Source organism: Mauremys reevesii, linkage group 1 (assembly GCF_016161935.1).
Source record: "Mauremys reevesii isolate NIE-2019 linkage group 1, ASM1616193v1, whole genome shotgun sequence".
In the NCBI taxonomy this organism is placed as follows: domain Eukaryota; kingdom Metazoa; phylum Chordata; order Testudines; family Geoemydidae; genus Mauremys; species Mauremys reevesii.
The window spans coordinates 157,116,266-157,138,160 of record NC_052623.1 but is presented as its reverse complement, the minus strand read 5'-3'; the positions used below and the strand labels follow the sequence as shown (position 1 = coordinate 157,138,160).

Sequence of the window (21,895 nt, the reverse complement as noted above, 5' to 3'; positions counted from 1 at the left end):
AAAAAAAAAAGTTTCCTGTACAACCCTGTATTCTGCAATATAACTTTTTAAAATTATATATTCATAATCAAGTTTAATATATGTATATGATCTTGGTAATTTCCAGCTGAATCATAGTGAAAGTTGCCAGACCAAATATTCATTTAACAAAAAAAACCAACCTTGTTTCAATCCAGATTTGACAGCTAAAGCAATAAAAAATAAAATATTTCAAGTTCAAGAATGAGTTCCTCTTTCCTATTTAAACACAAAACCCTTTCAAAATGGCTGTAAAGCACATTACCCATGCTAACTGTACAGTATTTTTCTCTGGTATCTAAATGCATATTGCCTGTTCTGAGTTTCTTTCCATATTAGCCAACACTGGGTAGACCAGTGGAAAGTGAAGTTATTGGTACTGAGCGCTAATTATTTGGAGTTAGACTGAGCCCTTAGGCTGAGCCCTGTGAAAGGAATGGTGCAGGAGAAACCACAGAAAGGAATTGAGACGGAGTTGCCTTGCCATTTCTTCCCTACTCCCCATTTGCTCTTTGGGGGAAGCAATTTACTTCCCCGTCCTTGCTGAGTCAGCTTTAGGGGTGCACCCAATGCTCCTGCTGCTAACCCAGCCTTGCTTGCCCACCTGCTTACAGGAGCAGGGGTGAGTACTGGGCATACAGCAGATACTCCCTATCCTGCACCCAAATGCATGATACGTAGAGTCATAATGGTGAGCAGAACTAGGGCCAGTCTCAGGCCTAGAGGGGAAGGGACTGTTGACTGGGAAAGTAACTATGAGAAAGAGTTAAGGGTTTGTTGTGCTTCCTGCTGGGAGAGAAAGTGAGACTGTTTTGTACCAGCAGCAGGAGGGGAGCTGCTGTGAAGCCTGTTCCAGTAATAAATGTATGTCTCCTAATGTTTACTGAGCTCATGCCTGTGTCACCATTCCAGGGACTCTGCCGGCTTATGCTAATCCACCAGAAAGGAAACCATGAGATCACAGAACAAAAACTGTAGTTACAGCACTGTATCTTCTGAACTGAATACATCTCGTATCAGACTATAAAAATTAAAGGATTGGAGGGACTTTCTTTTTGCGTGTTATTGATCTGATGTGACTTCACCATCAGCACTGCCTGCCCTATGGACCATCTTTGTCTTTTTTCCATGCTGATTTATTGCAACAGATTTACAGTTGAAATATGGTAAGTCCCTTTATCTGCAGGGCTTAGTCCTAAATTGGGTGAAATGAAGCTACTGAAAATGTTTTAGTGGGTGCATGTTTTTTATGGTTTTTGTTTTCAAATGGTCTAATGCCCTTCTGTTTGAAAATGGACTTTCACACTAGATTCGGTCTTAGGAGGGGGATAGGGAGAAGAAGGAAAACATTTTTACCAAAATGACGACAGAATGAGGCGTACAGAAATGTCTCCAGATTTCCTCTTCTATTGTTAAATATTCATATTTTAATAAGGATTTGATCCATCACAGCCAAGCTTCTCCTGTTTGATCCTGCAATGAAAGCATAATCCAGCATTTCTGACATCAGCATCTATTGCACACAAGGACTTCAGCTTGTGCAATATGTAGCAGTATGCCTTCTAAGCAAGAAAAACTGGCAAGAATACATTTCACCAGTGCTGTACATCCTCTACTGGGTCCTCATCAGATTCTAGTTCCAGATTAGGGTTCTGGTCCTAATCATAAAATCCGGAATGGGCTGGAGCCAGGTTATTTTAGGGCCCCATTCTGACCCAATTGAAGTCAATGGCAAAAGTCCCACTGACTTCAGTGGTGCAGGATCAGGCTTTTTATGAGAACAGCCAGCAGTAAAACACAAAGCTATATAGCTCAGAGATGCTGGCACAGATTGTATCCAGAGTGGAACTTTTAGGAATCAGTGGTAAAGCGTCCTCAGTAAAAGGCTGTAAGCTATGGATCTTGCTACTGTGAGGATCAGAATGATTCCAGACCTGTTCAAAGCACAGTGCATAATCAGACACTTTCTAAAGGCTTCCCCAAAAGGAAAGGGCCAAAGAATATAAACCATTAGGCTTGCAGAGGGAAGGAAGAAAGAGAAGAGTAGAAACAAATAAACCCAACCCGCATAATCTAAGTAACAGCAGCTGAACATATCAGAAGATAACAGAGAACATCATAGTCACACTACTTGCAATCCTTAAGGACTATAGTGTGGAGACGTTACTCACATGGGTAATTATTTGGAAAGAGTAGAGAGGGCAATAGAGTAGGAATCAGGAATCTGGTGCCCTATTCTTAGCTCTGCTGTGTGACTTTGGGCAAGATAATTTACCTCTGTTTCTACTCCCACATTTTCTCTGTCTTGTCTATTTAGATTGTATAGCCTTTGGTGCAGGGACTGTCTATCACTACATTTGTACAGCACCTAGCACAGCGGAGCCCAGATTTCAGTTCTGGCCTGTCGGCATTACATAATACTACAAACAATTACCCAAGTCGTCCCATTTGTTTTAACAGGTCTCCTTGAATGAGCAAGTACTCACCAGTGTAACTAAAGACTGATCTGGTCCTATATTTGTACTTGCACCTAGATACCAAAATGATGGGGCAAGAGAGAGAGCAGGAGCATATTGGAAATGGTTGCTATGTTAAATTTCACAATACTTTGGTTCCAGTTAACAGCGATCATAGCTGTTGTCCCAACCCTGCCTAGAGTCTATTGGTAAAAATCTCATAAGTGCCCAAGTGATTTAGGAACCTACATTCCATTTTTCAAAAGGAATTTAAGCCTTTAGATCTTAAGTCTCAAATGGGAAGAGGCTCCTAAATTACTTAAAGTGCTTTTGAAAATTTTACCTATGTTCCTAGACAAAAAAAACACTAAAATGGAGTTAAGATTGTAAGTACATATCAGTAACAGAAGGGTAAAAGACATGTCAGGGTGTTGTAATGATCTCCCAACCAAGCATTATCAAATCAGGAAATTCAAAGGTAAAGTTAAACTTAAAAGAAATACAAATATTAAGATAGGGAAATGCACAGTTAAAGTGCTCAAATAACCTTAATTCAGCCCTGTAGTGACAATAATATGAAAAAGAGAAACACATGTGTCTTTAAAAATCAGTTTAATCTAATCTAGGACCACAAATACTAAAATTCATTAATCTTAATGGTAAGATTGGTGTATATAGCTCATTATAAAAAGGACATATAGTACAAAAGTCTATGAAGAGTTTTCCTTAACAAAGGCAGGGGTAGTAGCAGAACATAGAGCTAACTACTGTGCTGCACCATCTAGGAAATACCAACATTTCTGCAGTGTTTAGGCCTGCACAATTCTCCAAGTAGCTCAGGTGCTAGTATCCATAATTACTTCCTGACTAACTCTGCTCCTAATCCTTCCTGATACTCTCAAAGTAATGTAAAGTTCGTGTGTTTATATATTCCACAACCAACTTGAAATGCTATCTGTATTTACATCATGAGAGCTTCATTAAATCTACAAAACTCATTTGATAGAGCAAAAAACCCATACTTCGTTTTAAGATATTATCAGAGTCCATCTAATTGTCAAACTTATACTTCCAAGAAATCATTTATAATTTATTTTAGTTACAGTTCTTCACAGGGATAGTAAATACAAAGAGTATTTACAGTTCTTCACAGGGTTTGTTAGTGTCATGGGGTGTATCAACCCCACTTTGGGCCAATGGGGGCTGACCAATCACTGAGGGGCCCAGGAGACCACACCCCCTTACCCTCGTTGCACATGCTCTAGGTGGAGGGGAGAGATAAAAGGAGGTGTTGTGAGCCCTGCTCAGTTGGGGCTGGCTGAGGAGGAGGATGAGGGATGTGTGCTGCAGACTCCTGCAGAGGAACTATTGACTCTTCAGACTGTTGTGGTCATGGACCTGGACTATGCTGCAGAGCACCAGCTGACCATGGAGACTGATGGGGAGACTTGGCCTCTGACAGCCAAGGGGATGCCCGAGATAGACTTTATGGTAAGAAGTGGCCCAGAGAACGTGTTAGGACCGAGGCTTTAACCCTCCATAGGGAGTTTATTGGTTTCACAGGGTCCTGCCTGGGGCAAACAATAGCAGTTTGGGGGCTCTGACCCTCTGGGTAGGGCAGAGCAATTTATATCAAGAATCCCTGGCAGCCATGCCTAATGGCCAGTGCAGGGACGGGGGGTCAGGGTAAAGGAACCTGGGCCCATCCTAATTCACTGGGTTCAAACCCATGGCTCAGGAGACTGCTTGTTTGCCCTGCTCCACCCAGGGGTCTGGAATTCCTGACTGTGATTGCTTGACTCCTCAGGGAATCTTGATGGGGTGTATCAACCCCACACTGGGCAAACGGGGGCACCCCCTGCTAGACAGACCAAGCACCTGTGACAATTATTACATACAAAAGAGAATAATCATAAACTCCTCACCATCCTAAGAGTTATAAAAGTTAGCCTATAAAATTTAAATCTTCCTTTGTTCTATAATAATATTTTGCACTTGTACCTGTCACACAAGCATCTCAAAGCACTTTACAAACATTTAGTTAAGCCTCAGAAGTGGGGCCCCTTCAAGAGAGCTAAGTAGTAGTATCCCCATTTTATAGATGGGTAAACTGAAGCACAGAGAAATTAAGGTCCTGATTCCACAGTGTATACTCATCTCAATAAACCCATTCAAGATAATATAACTACTCACATGAATGGAGGCTTCAAACTCAGATTCATGCTACTTGACCAAGGTTACACAGTAAATCAGGAAGAATTATGAATAGAACTCCAGGGGTGAAATCCTTGCCCTAGTTAAGTCAATGAAGAAACTCCCATTGACTTCAATGAATCAAGAGTCCCAGCTCCCACTTCTCTGCTAACCAACAAGTGGCTGTCTCTATCATCTAATGATCAGTATGCTTATTTATTTTATTGACCTTTCTATGGTTCTGCTCATGGCTATATTTAAGCACCTCACAAATATTAATTAATTTCTCCACAGAATACCTCAGTGATGTAAGGAAATACTGCTATTCCCATTTTACAGATGGGTAAACTGAGGCACAGAGCAATACACTGAGTTGCCCCAGGACATAGAGTAAATCTGTGGCAAATCTTGGCACAGAACCCTAATCTCATGTATCCCAGTCCAGGGTCTTCACCACAAAACCATGACTGGCCCTAATGTTTGAAAATTATTTTTTTCAGCTTTAATGCTGAAATGTATTTTATCATGTTTAAGTTAGACCCACAATATTATTTAACGTAGATCTGGGTGCTTTAATGTCATTAGTCAAAAGAGGTAGTCAAATTGATTCAAGTTTACTGCATGTGAAATATTCTATTGGGTTGAGCATTATTCTCTAACTATACTTAAAATTGGAAGCTGCTGCAACCTGTAATATCTATGCAAATGAAGGGCGAAATCCTGGGTACTACTGAAATCAATGGCAAAACTCTGTAACTCACTTCTGCATTTTCAAAGGCTGAGGAGGTATCTGCTGTGAAGGGGTATAATGGGTCCATAATACCAAACAACTAAGAAAAAACTTGTTGAAAATGAACAAATGTGCATCTGCAGACACTAATTTTAAAATCTCAGAATCAACGTTGTCTTGCTTGTATTTCAAAATACCATGAGCAATTAGTTTATACTGAAAATTTCCAGCCTGACTTTGTCACCGGAATGGAAAAAAAGCAAGCAAATAGACAACGCAGAACAAACCTGAATCCAGCTGAACTTTGGTTTGAGAGGAAGGAATATCTGGTGGTTTAGAACTCATGATACTTAGGGTCAGTTCCCAGTTTCTGGCATATATCTGCTGTGCTGCCTTGTGCAAGTCAATTTATCTATCTGTGCCTCAGTTCCTTATCTGTAAATTTGGGATAATACATCCTTTGTCTATGTTCTCTGTTTAGAATGTAACCTCTGCAGAACACGAGCCGTCTCTGACCATGTATCTGTATAGTGCTGAGCACAATAAGGTCCTGATCTCAGCTGGGGCCTCTAGCTACTACCGTAATAGAAGTACTGTATTAATAGTGTTTGTCCCGCTGTAACTTACACCAAACTGATCTGTCTGGCATCCATTCATGGCAAATGAAGACTCTAATATCTATGGGGCATCCCCAAACCAGATAAATGTAAGTCTTATAATACTTTCATAATACATGATAGATATTAATCCCTCTACGTAGCTTTCTGTATCACTATAATGTTGGATGGATTCTCCTGGTTAACATTTAACTCCATCAATAAGCATTGATATCTACCCCACAGGGCCGCTCTAGCTTTTTTGCCTCCCCAAGTGGCCAAAAAAAAAAAAAAGAAAAAAGAAAAAGAAAAACCCGATTGAGCTGCCACCAAAGTGCCGCCAAAGAGGAAGAGAGGGAGTGAAAGACTCACAGCCAAATTGCCACTGCAGACCCGGATGTGCCACCCCAACAACGGACAGATTGCCGCCCCTTTCTATTGGCCACCCCAGGCACCTGCTACCCCAAATCCATGCCCATATAACTCTGTATTTTTCCTGTTTTGTACTTGAAAAATCCCTAAAATGCACTTTTAAATGAATGTACATTTTAAAAAAATATTTATTAAATGCCAGGTTTTATCATGAACCAAATTCACCCTTTTAAATATCCCTTCTCAAAGAAATTATACCCTTTCAAACCAAGGTCTGTGATGGGGATGCTATCCTGGTAGACCCTTAACTAGAATTGCACTTGTATTTATTGCTGGGGGATAATGCATTCCAAGATCTTGTTTGCCTTTTACTGCTTATAAACACTGAGCAGATGGCTTAAGTGTATTAACCACCGTCACCCCTAAGTCTTTTTGCTGATCTTTGTTCTGTACTGGGATTCTGAGTTCTTCATCGCCTATAGCTTCTGATTATTTTGGGTGCCTGGGCTTTCTCATAGAACACTTTTATACGATAAATTATATTAGACATTTTCTAACATACATTTAATTTCATCAAATAATTTGAAACACATTCTGCTCTGTCCTTCAGAGCTATTGACAGATTGTGTGTTAGAATCATCAGCCAGGTTAGCTACTTTTGAAATTATTGGGCAAAATTCAGCCCTAATGGGTATGTCTACCCTGCAATAAAAGACCTGTGGCTTGGCTGCAGTGGGCCTGGGTCAGCTGATTCTGGCTCATGGAGCTCGGGCTGCAGGGCTATAAAACGGCAGTGCAGATGTTCGGGCTTGGGCTGGAGCCCGGGCAGTGAAACCCCACAAGTGGCGGGAGGGTCTCAGAGCCTAGGCTTCAGCCTGAGTCTGAACGTCTACCACACAATTGTATAGCCCCATTGCCTGAGCCCTGCGCGCTCGAGCCAGCTGACCTGGGCTCTGAGACTCAGGTGGGGAGGAGGGGGGAAGGGTTATTATGGTATAGACATACCCTAAGAGTCTGAGGCAAGCTAGGAGCTGGAGATGGAGCAAAAGATCCCTGAGCCATTTGGCCTCTACTGCACAGACCATGATGGGTTGGAGGCAATAGGCCCACAAGACTCCTTAATGCTGCTCCACTGAGGCTTCCTTGGCCTCCCAGTCCCTGCAGTTGATGGTGGCATGCACCCCAGGGGGACCAGGGCATGGCCAACCCCCTACACTCCTTGGGTTCCATGGAATGAGATTGGCAGCATTAGCCAGGTCCACACTGTAACATTCATCGGCATGCTAGATCTATATCCCGTGTGGATGGACTGGAGCAGATAGGAGGAAGGTGAGAGAAGCTCTCTTTCACTTTATGCGCCTACACTGCCCAAGGCAGACCAGGATTTTCCCCTTAGTGTCTTGCCTCACCAGGTTACTCATACTCAAGGTAAACAAAGTGGTCCAAATATCAATATGAAGGCACTTGTTATCGGGCCTTCAGATACTGTATTTATTTTTACTGATACTTTCTCATTCCTAAGACATTTGTAACCCATTTCAGCAGTTCATCCCCTTTTCCTCTGCTCCCTGACTTTATACAATGGCTCTTTCTGTGATACAGCATTCAAACTCTTTTTAGAAATTTAGAAACATGATGCTTAGGTGTTGCCTTTACCTACCTTTGTTCTTGGTGAAATGCCACCAATGACAGCTTGCTGACTAAAGACACCTATGGGACCAGTCATCCCATACAGGTAGAACAGGCAGTGACATAGGGAGGGAAAATGTTCAATAGCTCTTCGTATGAGTGACTATGGCCTGGGAGTGGTTTGTGTGACCCAGGGAGTCCCTCAATGCCAACTGGGGATCACCCAGCTCAGCATGCAGGGCCCCTGTCACAGGCACACCATTCCATAAGTCTCATCTGGTCTCACACATTCATTGCCCCAACTTGCTCATGTCACAATTTGTATTTAAAAGGTATTGGTTAAGGTGTCATATGCAAACTGGTAACACACTGGTTATTAATATTCTTGTGTGATGTACGTACAAGCAGTGTATAAAGAATTATAGCTGTGTACTGGCAATATGTTCCTCAAATGTGTTGCCTAAGCCCAGCCTGTCCTAGACAAAGGAATGTTGTTTCACCAGTTTGACTGTGTCGCCAGTGTAAATTAAACAAGGTGAGACTAAAGACAATGAAAAGCACATTTACATGTAAGGTAAACAGAGCCATCAGGCAAGATGACCACTTAATCTCAATGGGAGATGGAGACTGCATCCCTAGGAAGCCTTCCTGCCTCTTGAAACAGAGTCAAGATATAAGAACCGTCAAAAAACCATTTTGTTATCCATCACTGTCAGAAACAAGAGGCCAGAGCTCTTGAACTCTGAGAAAAGTCGATCCTTACAACCAAGGGAGTTAAGTCTCTGGAAATTGACTATAGGTGAGAAACCTGCTTAGAACAAGATTGTAACTTGCTAAAATTAAGTTTGGGTTACTAGGAAGGGTATTTGTTTTGTTTTACTTGAAGTTGTAACCATATCTGTGTCTTCTGTTCTTATTATCACTTAAATATCTGTTCTTTGTTAATAAACCTACTCTTGTTTTATTACAAAGTCATCTCATTGCTGTGCATGAGATTAAAGTCAGGGACTTAAGCTAAACTATCAGGCTAATGTGCATACTGTCTCTTTGGAGACAGTGAACTGAATGTCTGTGAGGGTTCAATGAGAGGGACTGGACACTGCAGGGGAGATGGTTTTGGGTCACCCTACAAGGAGTACCCAGGCTAGTGGAAGCCAGAGTGAGGCCATTGTGCTGGACGCAGGCTGCTGGTGTCAATTCTGAAATAAGATTAGCTCAAGGTGTCCTCTGCAGTTTAGAGAAAAAGAGACTAAATCAGGGATTGTAAGAGGTAAACAAGTCCTGGGGTTGGGGGAAGGGAACAGATTGGTGCCAGTAAGCTGTTTAAGACAGCAACTAATATGTAAACGAGGTCATAACCTGACGCCCACTGCCTTAATAGCATACACGGTAAGTTATGCAGACAGAATATCTATTTACAAAAACTGGTTGTACTACAGAACAACTGTTTAAAGTTAGCAGTAGATAAGGAGTGTACACAAACCAAGTCAAGGGAGAGCTGGACACATTTTTTCAAGCCAGATTGGGCAGAGAAGTGCTGTGGTTAATTAGATTTGGATGATGGAAAAGTGGCTGATTGTTTTTAAGACTTTGTTAGAAGAGCCTTTGGTAGTCCATATGGTCGTCTCCTGGCCTTAAATATTCTTGTGTAATCTGAAATGAAGGTGCGCACCAGGCTGTTCAGAGCCAGAACAAACGATACTGAGTGTGAAATACACTACCTCTCTCTGTACAAAGGCCACGTAAACAAGCTTAGTGCATGGGAACTACATGAGAGTTAGGGGATGGAAACCATCTGCCAACCCACAAACAGAGGGAAGAGTAACTCCTCTGCCTCTCCACCATTGTTTCTCCAGCCCATTGGCTAGACTAGAAACCAGGACTCCTGTATACCACCCTACATGTGGTCTTTGATCACTAGATTCACCAAACCACAGAACTCCCTGACCCCACCCTATCATTCCCTCAGCCTACCCCAACGCATCCTGGCCTATGTGGAGTCACGTGGAGTAACTATGGAGTCCATTTGTGCTTTGGAATCACAATGCTTATGCTGCATTTTGGGTTTTTTCCCTACCATGAAAGTGAATCTCACTCTTAAAGCACAGTCACCAATTAGCTGCAGAGGAAGGCAAACATAATGCTGCACACAGCAGGCACAGTCTAGCTCAGGAATTTTAAGAAGAATTTGTAGAAAAACTGATTTTTTTTTAATTCTTGTCACCTCAAAAACAAGATAGTGACTTTATTCAGAGTTTAATCATATATATTCATATGATTTATTTACATACTCGGATCATATTGATTCACCGTGTTATCATTCCAGCTTTGCACCAAAGTAACTCAGCCAATTCATATGCAGTTACACTGGGTTTTTTGTCAGTGCAGAATCAAGCCCAATAGACTTATTAACATATTGGAGCTATGACCCACCTTAAGTGAAAGTATGTTTTTAAACAAATGATTGGGAAAGAATTAGCATATTTAAATTTTACTTATGTCTAAAGCACTTACATGAGGAAACTAAAACATATTTGAACAAAGACTCAGTGGTATTAACTTGTTCAAATGCAGATCATAGCACTTATGAAGTTACTGGCATATAACTAACTGTAAGGCTATTTTCTATGTACTGCACAGATAAGAGAAAACTACAGCTGTAACCCTGTCTGCAGAGGTACTCCCTGTGGGTTAGTTCAATATGGCAGCAGTTGTAGCATGAGTCATACACACTCTGTGCTCCAGTCATGGAGTCATTATCAGCTGGATCCTGTAAATGCTTACTGCTGGACCAAGTGCTTACTACCATGAGTAATCACACTGATTTCAATGTCTATGCCCTCATGCAGCTAATTCTGCTAATAAGTACTCTGTCCAGTTGTAAGCATTCACAAGACTGGAAACTTTAACCCTGATCCTGCAATTCGATTTGCAGAGGAAGCACCTTTATAACCAGGTAGAGTCCCACTGAAGTCATAGGAAGAGGGGTCCACCCACATGGTTCAGAATGCAGGATCAGGACTTTATTTTACTTTTCCTCTCTCATTCTTTGTTTCTATTCATCTAAAATGTACAAGTCTTCCAAACTTAAGGTGTGTTCTTGTTCTGTGGCTAAGTCTATGGCAAAGCATAACACACACAGCCGCAACAAACAAAAATGTATTTAGAACAGTGTTAAACAGCAGGGCTGCAGCAATAGCCACAAACAATGTAATGAGAAATTATTCTAAGCCTTACATTATTACTCAGAATAATCTCTTTACAGTCAGCATTAAGTGTAGAGTCTCTGAGGTACCAGAAGTAACAAAATTGCTAAGCTAGACTTTTTAGCTCATCAGACGTTCTGAGTGCTTCCAGGAGTGTTTTTATTTTGACTCATCTTTACTTGTGCTTGGAAGACAGGAAATAATAAAAAGGGACATTCTGAAAACAACTGCATGTGGGAGGAAAAGGCTTGTTTGAGCTTATTACAGTATTTACAATTTCCCATTCATTTATAGTCGCAGGATCTGGACCCATATGAGTAATGAATATAAGATGCAACCCAAGGTCTAGGGTCACGTCCTCCTTGCTTTACAAACCCATACAAAAAGTCCCACTGAAATCAGTGGATTGACTCTAATTCATAAGCAGCCCAGAAGAGTTCTGTACAGCTGAACTACTCTGAGGGTAGTAAACTTGGACCAAACTGCGTTAGGTGCTGTGTATTATCGACACATAAACAAAAAGAGGGGGTAAGATAGGGGTTCCCAAGGGTTACTCCACTGAAGCCACATTGACAACATGTGAGGACGCAGGGACAATACCTAATTTGCAAGAAATGGAGCAGATTACAGCCACTCTCATTTTAATCTGAAAGCATGACACACTGCGGCTAGAGGTCCCAACGTGCAGTACTCTGACTTAATGAGAACAGAAGACCTTATTGCATGTGGGGATGTGCAGTACCTAGTGCCACACATATTAAAGAAAATGGTGATAAGGGCTGGCCTGTGCCATCCATAGTCCTTATCTGTTCTGCAGGGCTACCCTTTGGCCTCTCCCACTTTCAGATTGGCATCTGATCCTCCATGCTCAAAGTACCCTCTTAGAATTGCAGAACTAAAAATCTGCTTATTATTGGTCACTTTAACCAAGAAAGAGAGGTGCTCACTGTGCCCATTTCATGAAGCATGGCAGGTTGTACTCAGGTACATCATTTGGGGCCAGATCTTACAACTTTTAATCACATGAGAAGCCCATTGGGGTCACTAGGATTTAGGACACAAGGGATGGTTTATGGCAGGATTAGGGCCAGATTAAGGCAGAGACATTATATAACTATGCCTCGGCCTCCAGCACCTGGGCTCAGACGATTGGCTTTCATTCTAAAAAGTATGTTTTAGCACTCATGCTTGTGAAGAGAAGCTTGAAAATGTGAACCAATTTATGCAGTGTCACCAACCTGAGTCTGCTGACAGCCTGAAGCAATAGCTGCCCTGGGCATTGTGAAGCACGGCAGGGGGCTAAGAGCACCACCACACAAGTGTTTCTTGGCCCTACTCCTCCCTCACAGCTTCTTCCCTTAGCTGGCTCTGGCCCTGGTACCTGGATGGAGACCAAAGATGGCTTAAAACTGTCTTTGTACCTCCTTCCTTGAGCTAAACTGAGCACTCCTCAGCCCAGGATCTGGGCCAAAGCATTTATTATTAAATATATTGCTTGCATTACAGACTAAACAACTGTAGCCCAGGAGGAGCTCAGTATCCTTTCCTCAATGTAAATAGAACTGCAAGGTGCTAATTAAACAAGTTCTTAATTTCTTGTTCTCACCTCTGTCCTGAATGACCCCCTTCAAATTAAGTATTACATCTCTAGTTGGGAGAGAAAATCTAGATTAAACATTTACAACAGCAATAAACAAAGCTATTAGCCCAAGTGGTTTAGGCCAAAACTCTGTCCTTACTACAGTGGACTGAGCCAGGCAAAATGGAGGAGGGGGGATGCCACATGGAAGCCTCTGTAGCCACCCTGCTGCACAGGGAAGTCAGGCAAATGAGGAGAAATGTGCTTTCCAGCACACCTCACTGTTCCTTTAAAAAGGAAGAGCGTGTGCTGCCCAGCCCCTAGGAATCTGTTGCTGAAGAAGGCAGCATATGTGCAGGAGGACCAATACCTAAGCATTCCCCCAAGCCAGAAGACCACTTCTACCAGTAGACCATTGCCCCAGACACTCAGGTGAATGCTAGGCTAGAATCATGCTCTTTTGCTACTCAGGTGTGACTGTGGGGCTCCCTGCATCCTTGTTCTACCCCCCATGCCCATGTAACACAGGAAACAGTATCTTCCTGGATGTGCAGTGGATCTTTTCATTTAGGCTTGCTTGAGTCATTCCCCGAGTACAGACTAAACCATCGTAGTGCAATCTGATCAGAACCACCACCAGGAGGGGATGAATTGGGGGGGCGGGTGGAAAGGCTTCATAGTGTTGCCACTTACGAAATAATGGGCTGCCACAATGTCATGGCCCCTAAAGAGCTATGTCCTAAGTGATTCAGGGGCCCTAGGGAGACAAGGAAGAGTGAGGCCCAATAGCAGCAATCTTCTCTGAAGTAGTTAATATGCATTTTGAGGTGAGGCAATAATTATCTAATGCCATTAGATCTTCTTTGTTCCTATTGCTTTGTCTTTTGTTTGAGCACTGGGTTTTTTCAGAAAAATCAACTTTTAAAAAAAAAAATACAGTTTCTTTGGGAAATGCAGAATACTGCCTGGACACAACACCTGCAGTTCATAGATATTTTTCAGAAGTAAGTTAATGAAATCTAAAAAAAATCAAAATTAAAATCCCTACCCAAAACAGAGGCTTTACCCCAAACAGGAAGTGCCACAGATTCCATGAAATCCACTAGGGACCCTGCAATTGTTATCAATTTTACATGGAAGGTGCTCAGATGCTATATGATGGGCAGCAGTACCAAACTCTAAAATATCTAGCTAAGTAGGTAGATTTACCTTTTCTATATTGCTAGGGAAGATTAAGCAGGAATAATCATACTGGGGTCAGTTTGATTTTGGTAACAAACAGCAGTGTTCCTACTTTCTTCTTCATTTCAACTGATTTTCAAAGTCAGTCCAGCTCTGATCAAAAATAGTGATGGCATGTGCTCTTATTCCCAGGCAAAGGAGCTGCACATAGACAACCATTTTGGCATTCCTGGGTATGAATCTTCTCCATAATATGCACACGCTGGTGCTCCTGAATGCCTCTATATGTGTTCATCACTTAGGGCTTGTCTACATGAACAATTAGTTCATGGCAAGCTGAGTATGAATCTACCCTCCTGTGGATTAATTCTCTGTATGTACCCGCCACCGTGTGTTAACACTGTGGTAGAGCACTTGGATCTATTCCTCTTTGAAACAGGACTAGCTCGAAGCGCATTAGCGAACTGTTCATGTAGACAAGCCTTTAGGTTGACATTGTGTGCACTAAAGTATCAAGTCACTTTCAACAAGCTGCAACCCAAAAGCTGGTTCCTGTCTTGCAGAACACATCGTTTGAGCAAATAAAATCCTTTAGCAGATGATTGTACTCATTCCCTTAGGAATGCATGCAGTATTACTGGGGTTCTCGGATTTGTCCATGGTGTGTATTACATTTTAATAGAGAGATTGTCTAATGAAAACTGCTCCTATTGCCACTTCCTCTCAAATTCATGGACAAATTACATCCCTAAGACAAGTACAGAAATTGTGTATGTGGAAAAGTAACATTAGAAAAGTGTTTAATGTAATTTAGCAGCTAGAAATAAGAGGCAACCAGCACTATGGGACAAGGCAGCTTGCCTCTAGCCTCCAGCAAGTTCTCATGGACCTCCTGTGGTCCATGAGCCAGAGTTGGAAAACTTCTGCTATACGGCATACGACCACATCTGTAGATGTGTGTGAGCGTTACAAATTCAGGACCTGATCCAATGCCCATGGAAGTCAACGACAGACTTTCCAGTGGCATTGGATTCCCTCACTTCAATACCCATATAAGTGCCTATGATCCATGCACGTAAGTGTACATGATCTTCATATGGTGAAGGAATGTGCACATTGTTAACCAGGGACAGTCACTGTCATACTATTAGTGTCACAGAGTTGAAATAGGCCCAGCACCCCTGTGTCAGAGCAAGTGCTCCCAGTTGAGCCAGTTAAGGGGTCAGGGCTGCACCTGGGCTATAAAGTGTTGGGGGGAGCTCAGTCAGAGCAGAGCTAGAAGGGGAACTGTAGAGTGAAGCTGTAGGGAACGAGAGGCTCCTGCAGTGGACCCTGAAGAAGGGTGTTGGAGCTAGAGAAGAAAACTCAGCTGCAAGAGTGCCCCAGTGAGAAGAGGCTGTGCCCAGGTTACGGCTGGGTGGCAGATTAGTTTGGGCTTGGGGGTTCTTTTGGAACGTTATAAATAAAGAAACCAGACCCCAAGAAGGACTGTGATTGAATGAGAGAGACCATGCAGGGTTTGTTTAAGGAGCTCTGAAGAAGGGTAAAGCAGGGATGAGGCACTGCAGAAGCACCCCCGCCATAAAGGCATGATTAGGTGGTGGCTACCCCATGACAATTGGTGTAACTGGCAGGATCCCGCAGACCCCCTCATGTCAAGAAGGGAAAGTGGATGCCTGGGATGCAGGGAGCGGAGGAGGCTGTTTGTGTATTGGCTGAGCAGCTACAGTGGCTGCAGACAATCCTTCTGCAGGAGCAGCAGCAGGTGGCAGGCACAGTGGGCCCAGCAGCATTGGCAGAGAGATCACTAATGCCAGCAGGTGAGGAAGGACTTACAGTGTTTTAATGTGGGAAGCTTGGACAAAAGGAAGTGGGGTGTCCTGGTTGGCAGTGGGAGCGCTCAGAGTGGACTTGGGGAAGAGGTGCTCCTAGGGTGGTGGAAAGGCCAGCCAAAATGTTTTAAGTGTTGAGAACTAGGGCATTTTAGGAGGCTCTGCCCCTCCTAAGCATGTATGAAGTTACTGGGGACTCAACGGATACAACTACACTGGAATAAAAGGCCGACGGCACAGCTGCGGCTGACCTGGGTCAGTTGACTTGGGTCTCAAGGCTCAGGCTGTGGGGCTAAAAATTGCTGTGCAGACATTTTCTGGAGACCAGGCTCTAGGACCCTTCTCCTCATGGGGTCCCAGAACCCAGGCTCCAGAACGAGCCCAAACATTTACACAGAAATTTTGCAGCCTGAGCCCAAGTCATCTGACCCAGTTCAGCTGTGGCTGTTTAATTGCCGTGTAGATATACTCAAAAGGAACACTGAGGGAAGGGGTCACTTGCAGGGAGACCATAAGGGGGTGCCCAGGAGGGCCATTTGTTTGTTTATTAATGATTGCCTGACAGCCTCCCTCCTAAGTCACAAACTGCTCAAACTTCACCAACCTACTGTTGTCTTCCAGGCTACCCTGAGAGTGCTTTCACCCTTGAGGGAAAATACAGAAAGAGATGTGCCGTTGGATGACAATGCCAAGCTTACTTAGCCAGAATGGCTGACATCCATTTAAACATCACCTGGACAAGTGCACCATTCCCAACCTCTACAACCTTGAGGGCTCAGCTATATGAAGAAGAGGAGGATGGTCATGCTCTCAGTGTCATTGACAAGACATGAAACTCTTTGTCACTTTCAGTTTTTCAAGACGGTCACAGGAAATCCCATGGACATGCACTTGCATTACTTGCCTCAGATCTAGGACACAATGCTTGCTCATGAGATTTTAAAGTGCATTCACTCTCCCAGCCTACTGACAGGTATGCCGAATGTCTAACTAGGTTTCTATGGCATTTACAATGACCATTATTTTACAACTAAACAAATACACAGAGGAATTGAATGCTGATAGAAAATAAAATAAAATAAAATAAAATAAAATGCACATTATTATTTGTATTACTGTAACAACTTGGAGCCTTAGTCATGAACCAAGACCCCATCGTGCTAGACACTGAACAAGAACAGAACCAAAAAACTCTCCCCGCCCCCAAAGAGTTTACTATCTAAGTAACATGATTCTTCAGTACCTAGGAGGATAAATATGTCTGCAGCATCCATCTTAGTGCATCCCTTGGTGTTAGTAGCATCCTTTAATAATAGAGATAGCCTATCTCCTAGAACTGGAAGGGACCCTGGGGTCATTGAGTTGAGTCCAGCCCCCTGCCTTCACTAGCAGGACCAAGTACTGATTTTGCCCCAGATTCCTAAGTGGCCCCCTCAAGAGTTGAACTCACGACAGTAGGTTCAGTAGGGCAATGCTCAAACCACTGAGCTATCCCTTCCCCATCCTCTTGACACTTCCCTTCAGATATTTGGATATGAACTGCTAATGTCTCCTTATGCTGGCACAGGGAGTCCACATCTAGTCTCAATGTTTGGTCACCATCAGAAAAGCAATTAATTGTGAGCTGCCAGAGACATAACAAAAACAGATTCCTGAGGCCTGGGACAGTGTAGGTCTCCATATTCATCATCTGGGCTCTCGGCCACAAAGGGAGCCAAGTCTCCATAACACTCTTGACAACAGAGAAGACCAAAGACTGCTCTCTATTATCCTCCATCCCTTGTTAGGACTGCATGTGCAAATCATATCCCTGTTTGTCCCTCCAGTCATGGTAATTTAGAAGAACTTGTTTTCTCACACCTATGTGCTCTATAAATGAATAATAATGGTAAATATCCTATACTGCACACCAAATCGCCTTCTTCCTTTAGGACAGTGAAACTCCTCAAAGCAAATACTGACAAAGCAGCGAGAGCATGTTCTGAATGATGCTTCCACTCATTTGGATGGTCAAATAGAAAGTAAATCAAGTTCTTGATAGGTGGAATAAGAATGTAGGGCCTTTAGCTTCTTGCTGGGGCCATTTTGTTAAGCTAGGCCTGTCTGTGCCTGAAACAGAGGAAACATTCACAAAATTAGGCCAGATCCTGTCACCTGCTCCTTTGGGGCAAAAAAAGGGCTGGAAAGTTGCCTCCAGAGGGCAGCTGAGGTTTCCGGCACGGTTAGGGAAGCCCCAGCTGCAATACCGCTTGTACAGCCCGATGTTGTATGGCTCCCTGAGGGGCGTGTCTTTGGCGCGATCCAGGGAAATGTGGCACGGGGGGAGTATTGCTATGCTTTGGAAGTGATCTGCCACTATAAACAGCTGACATAAACTAGGATGGCTGCCCAGAGACTACTGCAACGTATACTGGGAGCTGAACAGACCTCTGGGGGCCCTGGAGTGAGGGGACTGCAAAGGGGATGTGCATGTACCTGTATAGCCTCCTCTGGCCCTGGGTCAAGCACAATTTAACTGAGCCCAAGGTTTAAGGCCCCCTGTCCTGTACAGCCATGCTAATTAGATCCACTAGAACTGGACACAGTCCGGAGAAAAGGGCAGCAATGGGGCTTTTTTCATAGTCCTCTCACATACCAAGTCAAGAGGAAAGAGGGTTGTCCATTAAGAGTTCCTGGCACAATGTAAAAAGCAACCGCCTGGCAACTGTAACAAGCCAGAATGGTCCAAACTAAAGAGGCAGAAAGTCATGACTGCACCTGATCTAGTATTTCTGAGATTTAAAAAACAATGATAGGAGGAGGCTGTCCCTGGTCGTTGGTGTCTTTCAGCCCAGCTAGTGAGGCTGGGATTTAATTCACAATCAACTAGGTGAAACTCCATAGGCTAGCTTCTCAAATAGTGTTAATCAGGGTAGCTCCACTGACAGCCTCATGTCTATAGTATTAGACAAAAGAAGTTAAGAAACATTGTCCATTTCTTCTTGCTGAAGCCAGCTGTGGCTTTACTAATTCTGTAAACATTGTGGTACCATCACATACCCTCCTGCCCACATTTGTATTTTGTGGAATACTATGCTTTTTCTTGGGTCAAGCCATCTGAATTTTCTCCTACTATTCCTTGAGCAGTAAGTGACCTCTTTTAAGACCTGTTTTTAGGTAAAACAAGGAAAGGACAAATCACTAACACTATGGAGATTTTCTCTCTGTAAAACCATTCCTTTGAAAGGAAGAATATTTGGAACCTCTCGGAAAAGGCGTACGCATCAAGCGAATGGGCCAAGGGTCATTCCGCTGGAACTGCCATGCTATCTATTGAAGCCACAAAGAATGTACACATTGAATTAGTGTAGTGTTAATTTTAGAATCAACTGACCAGAAGGAGCTAGGGCCTGATTCGCTCTCATTTATGCTGGCTTTACATCAGTAAAATTCCATTAACTCCATTGGAATTGCTCCTGATTCACATGTGTAAGTGAGATAAGGATCAGAGCTCTGTCTCTTTGGTCACTTTAGGAAATCCCAGAGCTCTCAAACTTTTCTCTTTCAGAGGTAAATTTCCTACTGGCCTTAACCTCTATTTTTACACCAGCAATTATTTGCAGGTGCAATTAAAGTAAAATTAACTTCTAAATACCGGATTTGCAGGTGCAAGATTTGAGACCAGCTTTTGAAAATCTGCCTTAGACTGCCTTGTATCTTGTGGGTCTGATCCCTGTCCCAGAGGAAGTTGTATTATTTTTTTTCTGCAATGGCCTAAATTTTCATTACTGCTTCTCTAATGCAAACTGAATGTCTGTGCCTTTATCTCAGAGGACAGTATGTAGCTCCTTTAACAAATCAATGGCAGCAAAATTCAACTTCTTTAAAGTGGAAGAAGGCCCTTAATTTAAAGATAATAGTAAGATATCAATCAACTTTATCAGCTCCTGTTTGCTGAGCCTTGCCCTTGAACAAGTTAAAATTAGTGATGAGTAAATCTAAATATTTGTGTTTGTTTGGCTGCTTATCTGAAACTCATCCAAAACTATTCAGACATCCAGATTCCGGAAAAAAAACCTGGCTTGAAATCTTATGATTTTTCCACATCTTCCTAGAAAATGTCAGTGTTTCAGCACGTGTGTTACAAAGTGCAGCCACCACCTAGCACTGCAGAGATGCAAGAAAATGAAGACTGACAAAGGAACGTTTAATCTGGGTTTGATTCAGGTTAGAGAGAAAGGCCTGGTACAGAGAGTTCTTTTTTCAAGAAGGTTTGCCCAGCTCTAGTTTATATGAAGCTCTCTTGGCAAAAAGGTTGTTTGAGTCTGTTTTCTATTCACTGGGCTGCAGACTCCAACATAAGAATATGGGAGCGGAAAAAATGCTGTTTTAGGGGTATGTCTACACTGCGATTGAAAACGTGTGGCTGGCCCATGCCAGCTGATAATCTCTTGGGACTCGGGCAATGGAGCAGTTTAACTGCAGTGTAGATGTCCAGGCTTGCACTGGAGCCCGGGCTCTAGGACCCTGCGATGTGGGAGAATCCCACAGCTCAGGCTGCAGCCAAAACATCTACACTGCAACTAAACAGCCGCAGGCCAGCTGCAGGTGTCTAATTACAGTGTAGATTTACCATCAGACAGCAGCAGGCATAGGAACAAACCCAGCATCTGACATTGTAAGAATGGTGCCGCTCATAAAATATGGCAATGAGGGTCATGTATGTAGGTAGATAGGCAGAGAGCTCTTTACAAATAAAATTCAAATTCTTTCAGTGGCACAAAGAGAAAAAGTTAAAACTCCTCATACATCACCAGAAATCTTGATAGGCCTGATGAACAGCAGAATAGAAGATGCCTAATTGAATACTGTCTAGGGGAAATCTTAAGGCACACAAGAAATCATGAATTATTGGGAGTCACCAGCTGACATTATTTCAGGTGGCATTACAAATTCTTGGAGAAATACTTAATATTAAAGGAAGAGGGAGGGGTTTATCACAAGGTCAGCAGTCATGGCAATGTAGCTAAGATTTGGTATCTGAGATTTGTGAGTAAACATGTTATATTTTTGTATTGAGAGCTGAAATTTGGTGTCTGGGCAGCTGGGGGATTCAAACTCAACATATTCTGCATTTTTGCAAAGTAGGCCTTTCATAATTATTTAGTGTGTATCTTTAAAGCATACCTAGTATAGAATATCAAACTTGAGGAACTGCACAATGTTTTCTACATGTTCATCATTCTCCAAAATATCTTTCCCACTCATCCAATTTGACCTATAGTTTTATAATCAAAGGGCTGCTTTCTGGGAAGATAAACAAAAACAATCACATAGCGGCTGGATATAAGTTTTAGAAAGCTGTTTTTATCACTAGACAGGGCCATAACTGAAATCTTTTCTCTCAAACAGACATACCTCTGTTCATTCTTACCCATGCAAACTCGGTGGTTGAGAGAAAAGAGGATTCAGAACACAGCCATCCTTGCTTTTGATTTTATATAACCAAACTCCAATCAAGTCCATAAAAACCACACATTTTACAAAACCAAATCCTTGTCTTACCATCCCATCTCTAACCATACGTGTACCTTCCACCAAATATTTTGTAGCCCACCCAGAATTCCTATGAAACAGAAGGTAGTGTTTCAAGCACCATGATTTGTTCAAGCAGTACTCAGGGGGACATGAAAATTCACTCTGTTCCCCTTTCTTCTCTTTTTGTAGTTTGGGAATCAAAGCAGATCCCCACAATAGATGGCTGTGCTGCAAATTGTCATACATTGCCGCTTTGTTTTTATAGAGAAGAGAGAGGTTTCCCCTGTAAAACATTGTCTCTGTTTGTCTTACGGTACTGCCCACTGGTGTTGGCAAGCAGCAAAACCTGTTGTATTTCTCAGCCGGCACCCTGCCAGTACAAACCACTGTTCCAGAGTTTGATGTGATTGCTCAAGGGTGTGATTCTTCACTCTCTGCTTTGTGTTCCCTCCTGTCGCTTTCTCCCTCCCGTGGCTTTCTCCCTCCCCACCTTTGGAGCAGGAGGAATCCTTCACATTAAGGGGGGGGATTTCATTGTGATTTTACTCAGTTCTTCTAGGTATCAAATTACACTCCAGGAGACCA

General features: G+C 42.8%; 2 long non-coding RNA genes across 2 annotated transcripts; one reads left to right on the top strand and one right to left on the bottom strand.

Moving 5' to 3' along the window:
* The first annotated feature begins 984 nt into the window (after positions 1 to 984).
* On the top strand, positions 985 to 16,666 carry LOC120382864. The gene is made up of 3 exons (XR_005588264.1): positions 985 to 1,184; positions 15,596 to 15,781; positions 16,415 to 16,666. It is a non-coding gene; the product is annotated as an uncharacterized LOC120382864 (long non-coding RNA).
* On the bottom strand, positions 1,408 to 21,544 carry LOC120382868. Its single transcript, XR_005588265.1, has 3 exons — positions 21,390 to 21,544; positions 20,960 to 21,079; positions 1,408 to 1,491 (listed from the first exon to the last, which is right to left on the bottom strand). It is a non-coding gene; the product is annotated as an uncharacterized LOC120382868 (long non-coding RNA).
* Between the last annotated feature and the right edge of the window lie 351 nt (positions 21,545 to 21,895).